The sequence below is a fragment of the Eubalaena glacialis genome, chromosome 17 (assembly GCF_028564815.1).
Source record: "Eubalaena glacialis isolate mEubGla1 chromosome 17, mEubGla1.1.hap2.+ XY, whole genome shotgun sequence".
NCBI classification, from domain to species: domain Eukaryota; kingdom Metazoa; phylum Chordata; class Mammalia; order Artiodactyla; family Balaenidae; genus Eubalaena; species Eubalaena glacialis.
The window spans coordinates 24602336-24612761 of NC_083732.1; positions in this window are offsets into that span (position 1 = coordinate 24602336).

A 10426-nucleotide genomic window follows, 5' to 3' on the forward strand; every position below is an offset into this window, starting at 1 on the left:
AGGGGAGGGGGGAGGGGCAAGCTAGGGGTAGGGGATTAAGAGGTACAAACTACTATGTATAAAATGAGCTATAAGAATATACTGTACAGCACAGGGAATATAGCCAATATTTTATAATAATTGTAAATGAAGTACAACCTTTAAAAGCTGTGAATCACTGTTTTACATCTGAAACCTATTTAACATTGTACATCAACTAGACCTCAATTTAAAAAAAGATGCAACTAGAATAATCCAAGTACAAGATTATTTCCAATCGCCTTGAAGTTAGTATCCTTATTAGAAATATAGCTGATGAGGTATCCCATAACTACCACTATAAATGATTCCCTCTCCCCTTTTTTATTACCACAGTTCTTAAGAGCCACCATAAAGGGTTCTCCTCTGTGAATGCATCTATGTTTCATTCAGGTAGAATGAGATGAAGTTTTCTTTTCACATGTATATCAACATTTACCTGCATTATTGCATATATCACATATAATTGTAATTATTCACTTCAGGTCTCTCCCAATAGATTAAACACTCCTTAAAGGTAAGGAAAATGCCATATTCCTCTTTAAAACCCTAGCCCCTAGCATACTGCTCAGCACTATACCTGAGCCAATGTTTAGATAATGGTACCTAGATATCAACGGTAGTACCTAAATATTTTCAAAAGCAGGTCCTTTCTTTAAATGAATATTTCCATCTGAATGATTTATTTAGCAACTGTGGAAGATTTTATTTTCCAAAGATGACCACCACAATATATTCCCCATCCCCCATGCTCCTTGTACGGTGAGAAAGTGACACTCGTCCCATCAAGTAGTATGGCCAATGTCCCCTCCTCTTGAACCGGGGCTGACCTCTGTGATATCCTCAATCAATACAGTACAGTTGCAAGTGGTGCTCTATGACTTCCAAAGGTAGATCATAAAAATGCCATGTAGGGCTTCCCTGGTGGCGCAGCGGTTAAGAACCCGTCTGCCAATGCAGGAGACGCAGGTTTGAGCCCTGGTCCGGGAGGATCCCACATGCTGCGGAGCAGCTAAGCCCGTGCGCCACAACTACTGAGCCTGTGCTCTAGAGCCGGTGAGCCACAACTGCTGAGGCCCGTGCGCCTAGAGCCCGTGCTTCGCAACGGGAGAGGCCACTGCAATGAGAAGCCCGCGCACCACAATGAAGAGCAGCCCCCGCTCGCCGCAACTAGAGAAAAGCCCGCGCACAGCAGCAAAGACCCAATGCAGCCATAAATAAATAAATAAATAAATTTGGGAAAAAAAAAAAAAAGAATCCGCCTGCCATTGCAAGGGACACGGGTTCGAGCCCTGGTCTGGGAAGATCCCACATGCTGCGGAGCAACTAAGCCCGTGTGCCACAACTACTGAGCCTGCGCTCTAGAGCCCACGAGCCACAACTACTGAGCCCATGTGCCACAACTACTGAAGCCCACGCGCCTAGAGCCTGTGCTCCACAACAAGAGAAGCCACCACAATGAGAAGCCTGTGCACCGCAACGAAGAGTAGCTCCCGCTCACCACAACTAGAGAAAGCCCACGCGAGACAACGAAGACCCAACACAGCCAAATAAATAAATAAAATAAATAAATAATTTTTAAAAAATGCCATGTACTTCTGCCTTGTCCTCTTGGGACACTCGATCTTGGAACCCAGCCACTATGCAAGGAAGCCAATCTGGCTCACAGAGAGGCCACATGCAGGTGTTCCAGACAACAGCCCCAGCTGAAGTCCCAGTTTCAGCCAGCAGCAACTGCTAGACGTGTGAGTGAGTCTTTGGATGATGGTTCCGGCCCCTGGCTGTGGTCACCAGCTGATGCTGCGGGAGAAGGAAAAGGCTGTCTGTCCCCTCTGAGCCCTGTCCAAATTGTAGATTCAGGGGCAAAATAAATGATGGTTGTTTTAAACCACTTATATTTACCTATACTTATAGGTAGCTTGTTATGCAGCAATAGATAACCAGAACAGCTACCACTAGTTTACACACCAGTGGAAATGGAGGCAAGGGCTGGGGCCCCAGAGCCTTCTCTTCTATTTCCTGTTCTTAATCCAGGTGCAATGAAAAGCAACATGGAAATGGAAGTAGGATTAGAATCAGCAGGATGAACCCAAACTAGGACAAACAGTCCCTGGAAAATTAATTAGAGCCCATTAAATTTCAAACAGAAACACTAAAAATGCATTTGTGATGCCTGGATTTTTTCTTTTTTTTCAGGGAGGAGGCAGAAAAAAAATTTTAAGTGATTACAGAATGATTGTGACAAACTCTTCTAATGTCTTATTGATGTGTTAAGAATCATGTTATAGGTATGGGAAGTTTAATTATCTAATGCCGGTGTTTTGCAATCTTGTAATGAAGGACCCGTTAAATTGCTGTGGATGCTTCAAGATTTGCCTAAAGTAACTGAATAATCAGTGTGAACAGAATGTGGTTACCGACCTTATCAATGCCTTTGACACAGTAAATCACATTGTGCTGAAAAAATTACACAGGAGTGAAATGTGCGATGCAAGCGTAGATGAGTTAACTGGCTGGTTCATGGACATAGGCTGCTTTCTTTCCTGGGAAATTACGTGTGACAGTTAAATTAACCTTAAGGGACTTGGAGGCTGGCAAAGATTTCCATTTTTTTTGCCTATTCTTTATTTATGAACTGCCAAGTTCTTTCGAGAGTACAACAGTGCACTTTATATTAACAATGAAATACATTATTTGGGAAGAAGCACTGAAGAATGAGATTGAAGAAACCAACTTGGGGCTTACCATCCATTTCAATCTATGAAAATACCACAGCATTTAACCTTGAGTAGCACTGCCTTGGCTCTTTAGTGAAGATAAAATGTAAACTATTTTTTATTAAAAACAAAAGGCTAAAATTAGATTCTATTTATTTTAGAATTTAATTAAAAATTTAAATTTTAAATTTCTATTTTCCTTTTATTCCCATTTAAGTCAAACTACCTATTTTTGACTTTGAAAATGGCAGCTGTCAAATTCACAGGAGTCTGACTCCGGCTAACAGGGGTGCACTTCTCTAGACATCCAACTGAACAAACGTGAGCCTTTCTACTTGCTCTCTGGAAGTGGGATACCCTCCCTGATAAAGTTGGAAGAAATGGACATTGATACCCTCTGCTCCTCCCTTTAATGTTTTCTTCCTCTCTTCTCTTCTGTCTTCAATTCTGAGTGCAAGCTAATTTAAACAAACTACAAATCTGATTCCTAGTCACATTTTTAAAAAAGTTTTAAAATCAGTGCAAATTTCTAAAAGGAGAAGGTTAACATCCATTGTCATTGTGGTCTTCCTCCTGGAATGACTCTCTGCACTATTGCTTGAGTCTTGCAGGGCTAAGATTCATTAAAGATAATTATGAAACCCAAAATATTGTTAGAATCTATACAGGAAGATGTTCATCACGGTATTGTGATTTTTAAAATGTCAAAAAATTAAAGACTGTCAAGAATATTGTATTATGCAGAGCTTACATATGATTAGAAGAACATTTAGCAACAAGGGAGATCTTAGTATATAGAACAGTACCCCAAACCATAAGTAGATTGTGATTACAACCACGCAAAAAAGTTGATAGAAAAAGGAAGGAAACATATTAAAATGCTAGAATAATTTTTCTTTACATTCTGTAAAGGTGATTAAAAATATTTATATATATATAATACAATTGCTAAGGTAACTGTTCCAGTTAATAAAACTGGAAGAAAAGGAAAGAAAAAAAAGCCCCAATTGTTAAGTACTTAATAATGCTTAAATCCAGTAGGAGAGAATAGAGATCATTTTGAGTTACAGGCTAAAATGAAGTGACACATAAATATGGAGAAAGTCTTGACAGGGGTCCTTGCTATGTTATATCACTCAGATTCAAGAGGCACACAGAGGTGACTTCCATCAGCAGACACAGTCCCCTTACAAATAAACTGTACTCCCATTCCTGATTTTCCTCAAAAGAGTCTTTGCCTGACTTCATCTAATTCCTTCACCTTCTCAACACTTCACACAAACTGGAGTTTAAAAAAGGCACTCTGTTTATAAGGAGAAGTGAATAATGCTTTACTTTTTTATCTAGAAAATAATTTTAGGAATTGCAAAGCTGTTTTTGAGAAAACGAGATTCAGTCTACATGAAAAAATATGAAGAATATATGAAGATATAATACCGTCAGAGGTCAGCTTGGTTTTGAGAGAAAAAACTTAAAACTAGTGTAGGAAAGCCAGTAAGTGGTAGAAGTGCAATATGCAAAATAGATGTAGTTGAACCACAAACTTTATAAACAAGTGTTGATACAAACAAAAGTTAGACTATGAACAAAAATCAAATTAACCTGAGGTGGTTGGGAGAAAGTGGGTATTTTGGGTTTCCAAAGTGGTCTGGGGCTATATATCTGCAGCCTTTTTGGCTTGCTCTTCTCTCATAAGCATGTTATTAAACTGTAATTTATATATGTACTTGGAATACAAATTCAGATTTTAGAGATTGTCAAAAAGAAGTTCTTGCTTTCTCCCCTTGCTTAAACAAGTTTAATCTTGGATGATTTTCATTTTCCTGTTCAGTATACACTTGTTTAAAAAGATTATTCTAGTTACAAGTAACTAATAGTAGGTAAATGCAAAATTTACATATAGTGGTGTTTTAAAATGTTCATTTTGCCTTCTACCTTGCATACATCCAAAATAATCTCATCAAAATTAGATTCATTTCCAAATATGAAAACCAATATTCCTGAAATTCTGGCTGTTATCTTTTAGGATCATCAATATCATTATTTGCATACATTTGGAATAAAGACAAAGGGCAAATCACATTGTCTGTGCCTTGCTTGAAACCAATTTTTTTCTGAAGAGTATCATTAAAAAGTATTGTTCTCTTAGCAAATCCATTTCATAGTCCTGATATGTGGCTATAATAGTTCTTTGTTAATATGGTTAGAAGAAACTCTTTGCAAAGTAACCAATTGGGTATAACAAATCGTTCATCCATTTCTCATCCCACAATCATTCCTCTCTTTGACAAAAAAGTATGGGGTAGCTGTTTGCAGAATACATCTTGTTAATGCTTTTTAAAAAATTCCTCTTCTCCTTCCCGAAGTAAACAATTCTAATCAAATTTTCCTCACACCTTCTGTGCAACAATCATCCTTCCCCGAGGAAAAACGACAGACATGGACTTCCCTGGTGGCGCAGTGGGTAAGAATCTGCCTGCCAATGTAGGGGACACGGGTTCGAGCCCTGGTCTGGGAAGATTCCGCATGCCACGGAGCAACTAAGCCTGTGTGCCACAACTACTGAGCCTGCGCCCTAGAGCCCACGAGCCACAACTACTGAGCCCTCGTGCCACAACTACTGAAGCCCTCATGCCTAGAGCCCGTGCTCCGCAACAAGAGAAGCCACCGCAATGAGAAGCCCACGCACCGCAACAAAGAGTAGCTCCCTCTCACCGCAACTAGAGAAAGCCCACGTGCAGCGATGAAGACCCAATGCAGCCAAAAATAAATAAATTTATTTTAAAAAATTCTTAAAAAAAAAAAAGATATGCTCTTGGGGGCTTCCAGTTTTTTTTTCCAACAGTAGTTCCCATGCTCAGGACTCTATATGTACAGTCTACATCAATTATTCAACTAATGACTATGGAGAATCTCAGGAGTACATGTTTGTCATTCAACTGTTATACGTGATTCAAATATGAGCCAAGTGCTTTGAAGATGATTCATACATGAGTCAGGTGCTTGATTCACACCTTTTCTTTTGACAGTAATCTTTCTTAATGCTCTAATTTTATGATATAATTTTAGTAGTGGAATTAACCTGGAACAACTCAAAATTATGTAATTAATAACATTCAGCTTCAGTTATAATTACTGTTTAATCTCAGCCTCTCAGCCTGATACCCCAGCAGAAAGCCAGACACAATGGCAATCATGGTGAATGGGGAAGCCTTTCCAGCTTGCAGGATCATATGGACTCACTAATTATATAGATTGTATTTATTTTTGTTACAAAAAAATCTCAGGGATTAGTCAAGTGTATGCTATTTATCTGGACCTGAGGGCTTGGAGAAGTTAAGGGATAGAGAGTGAAGGGAACTACTTTCAGCAATACCTAATTATGTTTCCCTTAACACTCATTTTGAAAGGGTTTAATTGATGTAATTTTTAAGTTTCTGTGGTCACATAAATTTGGTTTATACTGGATTAAAAAATTAAATAGGTTTCTTTACTCTAGCGTTCCTTGGTCTTTAATATGTTAATATATGTTGTGAATCTCCAAGATGTGAGACATAAAATGTTTCTCAAACTGTTTTGAACAGAGAACACCCTCTCCTTTAAACAACAACTTCATTACAGTATAATTTACATGCCATGAAATTCACTTGCTTTAAGGGTACAACTAAATGATTTTCAGTGAATTTACAGAGTTGTACCATCACAAAAATCCAAGTTTCAAACATTTTCATCACCTCAAAAACATCTCTTGTTCCCATCTGCTATTACTCTGAATTCCCACCTCCAGCCCTAGGCAGCCACTAATCTACTTTCTGTCTTTATAGATTTGCCTCTTCTGGAAATTTTATATAATTGGAATCATACGATATTTGGTTTTTGTGTCTAGCTTTTTTCACTAAGAATGGCTTTGATGTTGATCCATTTTGTAGCATGTATTAGTACTTCATTTCTTTTTACTGACAAACAGTATTCTATACAGATATACCTTTTTTTTTGGCCACACCACGCAGCTTGTGGGATCTTAGTTTCCTTGGCCAGGGATCAAACTCAGGTCCATGGCAGTGAAAGCCCGAGTCTTAATCACTGGACTGCCAGGGAATTCCCTAGATATACCATATATTATTTTGATCCGTTCCTGAGTTTATGGGAATTTGGATTGTTTCCACTTTTGGGGTACTGTGAATAATGCTATGGAACATTCATGTACAAGTCTTTGTTTGAACATACTTTTTTATCTCTCTTGGATATATATTTAGGATTGAAATTGTGAATCATATGATAAATTTATGTTTAACTTTTGAAGAAACTTCCAAACTGTTTTTCCAAAATGGCTGCACTATTTTGCACTCCCACCAGCAGTGTATGAGAGCTCCAATTTCTCCACATCCTCACCAGCTGGTCATCCTAGTGGTTGTGTAGTGCTATTCGACCGTGGTTTTGATTTGTATTCCCTGATGGCTAATAATGTTGAGCATCTTTTTATGTGTTTATTGGTTATTCATATATCTTCTTTGCTCTATTCAAATTTTTTGCCTATTTTAAAATTGGGTCATTTTCTTATTATTGCACTGCAAGAGTTCCTTGTATTCTGGATACAAGATCTTAACCAAATATGATTTGCTAATATTTTCTCCCTCTTTTCTTTTCACTTTCTTTTGGTGTCTTTTTAAGTACAAATATTTTAAATTTTGATGGAGTTCAGCTTATCAAATTTTTTCTTTTATTGCTTGTGTTTTTTTTCTTATTTCTAAGAAAGTCATGAAGAATTACGCCTATGTTTTCTTCTAAAAGTTTTATAATTTAGCTCTAACATTTAGATGGGTAATTCATTTGGAGTTAAATTTTGAGTATCATGGGAAGTAAAGGTTTGAATATATCTTTTTGCATGTGGATATCCAATAGTCCCAGCACCATTTGTTAAAAAGACTATCCTTTCCCTATTAAATTGCCTTGGCACCTTTGTTGAAAAGCAATTGAGCATAAATGTAAGAGTCTTTAACATGTTAATGTGTGTTGTGAATCTCCAACAGGGAGGATATAGACTGTTTCCCAAAATGTTTTTAACAAGGAATTCTACCTCCTCCCTTCCCCGTTTTTTTAAACACAGGCTTTCACACAGGTTCTCACTGCAGTCCACACAACAAACTTTAGGGAATGCTTCTCTAAGGCGCTCAGGGCTCTAACTTTTACTTGCAACTAACTTTATTGCTTGTTTTTAGAGGCTGAGAGCCTGAGTGTCGTATTTGAGGCTGCAAAACCAAAAACATAATTTCTAGCAATACGCTTACAGTAAGTACAATATGACGTCTCACTCTGCAGAAATGTATGTAAAGGCTGTTGAAAATATTTGGTATCGAATTAGATCCATATTTTACACATAGATAGAAATAAGGTGAGTTTTCTTATAGGCATAATGGATGAAACTTTGGGAGTATGGAGAATTTTGCAATTGTGTTTTACATTTTTAGGGCAATGCATCTTGCTTGATCATGACATCTGACAGGAGTAAACATCAATAGTAAGGTGTTATAGTAAAGAAGGCCTATTTTGCATACACTTTATCATATATATACATACACACTTATATACACACACCCTTATATCTACATATATACACACATATGTTGGAGATGTATTTTCCTTTTTAAAACTATTTTGTCAACGCTCTTATTTAACCAACTATAAGGCAAAACGTTGGAAAATTGCTTAAATGACCTCGTTAGGACAAAACTATCACTTTAGCATTATATTATTGCAACACACACACACACACAAACCAGTACAAAAATAAAAAGTGAAATTAAAATTAATGTCTCCTTATCATCTTGTATTTATCTGCAGAACAAGAAAAATATAGATAAAAGTCAATGATGAGGGGAGAAAAAAATGAACAAAACACTTTCATGGGGAGAATGCATCATCATAAATCTGGAAAAGCAGACCCAAAGCGCTTTGTCAGTGCTCTAGGCACAGAACCTGGTGAATGTCGCTGACGGACTGACAGGCAGACGACTCCAGTGAACGCCTGAGGTTCTAGAAACCCGCAGAAAATGACAGTGTAAGCCAAGCATGGAGGTGTTCTACCAACATATGCTGAAGTGCTTTCAGTACCCTAACCGACTTGTTGATTTTTCTAACCAAGACTCTTTCTGTTAGTGATGTAGCGTTCTTTTTAAAAGCATACTTTTGTTCTCTTATATATAAGAAATGATTGCATACCTAAGTTTCCAAATACATAACAATAATATTTTTCTTTTGGATATTCTATTACGCCAAACAAAACTGATAGTAGAAAAATATATTTTCTGGTAAAACCGTAGCCATATTCAGGACAGGATTCAGAAGGTAAAGCACTGCCTCCCCGTCTTTGTCAGGGTTTGAATTCCATCCAGTTTTGAGGCTTAATAGCCCTTGTCCATTTCTAGTCTCACTATACTTTTAAAGTAACTTAAGCGTTCATTTTAGTTTAAATCTCAAAACTTTTTCAGAATGGATTTTAGTAATTAGCTAATGTAGGACAATTTACTTGTATTTTTTTTTATTTCTATAATTTTATTTTTTATTGAAGTATACCTGATTAACAATTGCGCCAATCTACTTGCATTTTATTCTTTCATTTGTTACCTGAAACCATGCCCAATGCTTGCTCAGCATTTATGACTTTTTTTCTACGAGGATAATTGGAAACTTCCAGGCTCCTTCCCCCTAAAGAGGCAGTTCACAGATTTCGGTGTTTAGCTGTTTTCTCTCTGGCCTCGTGTGTTCTCATTTTTTTTTCCTTCTAGCGTATGCTAGGCTGACCTAGAGGCCCTGTGGTCGAGGCAGAGGCGTTCAGCGAGGACTGTACCAAGTTGAACAGTTACAGCTTTGCCCTCCGTGACCTTGTCAACCTCTGGCGCGCGGTGGGCGGGTGTTGATGACGTCGCGGCCCAGATGCTCCGGCCAGGGAGATGGTTAATCAGTTACCTCCCCCGAGCCTCGTGGGTACGTGTGGGTGGGGCGCGGATGGAGAGAGTTTGGATGTCACACCAGCATCGGGGATCCACGTTTCTGCCCATGGGGAAAATCTCTTTTCAGCCCGGCCCCCAGTTCTGCTCAAGGAGGAAATAAAATTCCCTCCCATTTGCGCAGCTGGACAGCTTCAGAAAGAGAGGGGGCAGCAGGCTGATGAGAGCCTGGTGTGAACAGGAAGCCATTCCGCCGGCCCTGGAAACAAGGGAAGGAATTCTCCCGTCTTTCCCAAGAGTATCAACGTATGGGAGATTTTCCTCCCCAAAGTAAGCTGCCCTAAGTTGAACTAAGAAACCTACCTCCCAGGGAGAACCCTGGAGCCGGCTCCCGTAGAGGGGCCAGGAGAATTTGGATAATTTGGGCAGAAGAATCCAGGCAATGATGGGGATATTCTGTTGCACACCTGGCCAAGATTTTTACGAGAGTGAAGAAGGATTGGAAATTAATATATTTGTAGTCATATATCAACCAGATATTGTAAAATGCTTGTGGTTCTTATTCGGCAGGGTCGGTTCAATCATTACCACGTCAGTTACTCTTGTTATCTTTATAAAGCTCTGATGTAAAGAACTCCTACCATGTCGTTATAGATATGTGTTGGGGCTGGCAAAACTCCCACATCACTGTGAGTAACTAGTAGGCTGTTTTTCATTCTGTTTACCTCAGTGCTACAACTAACA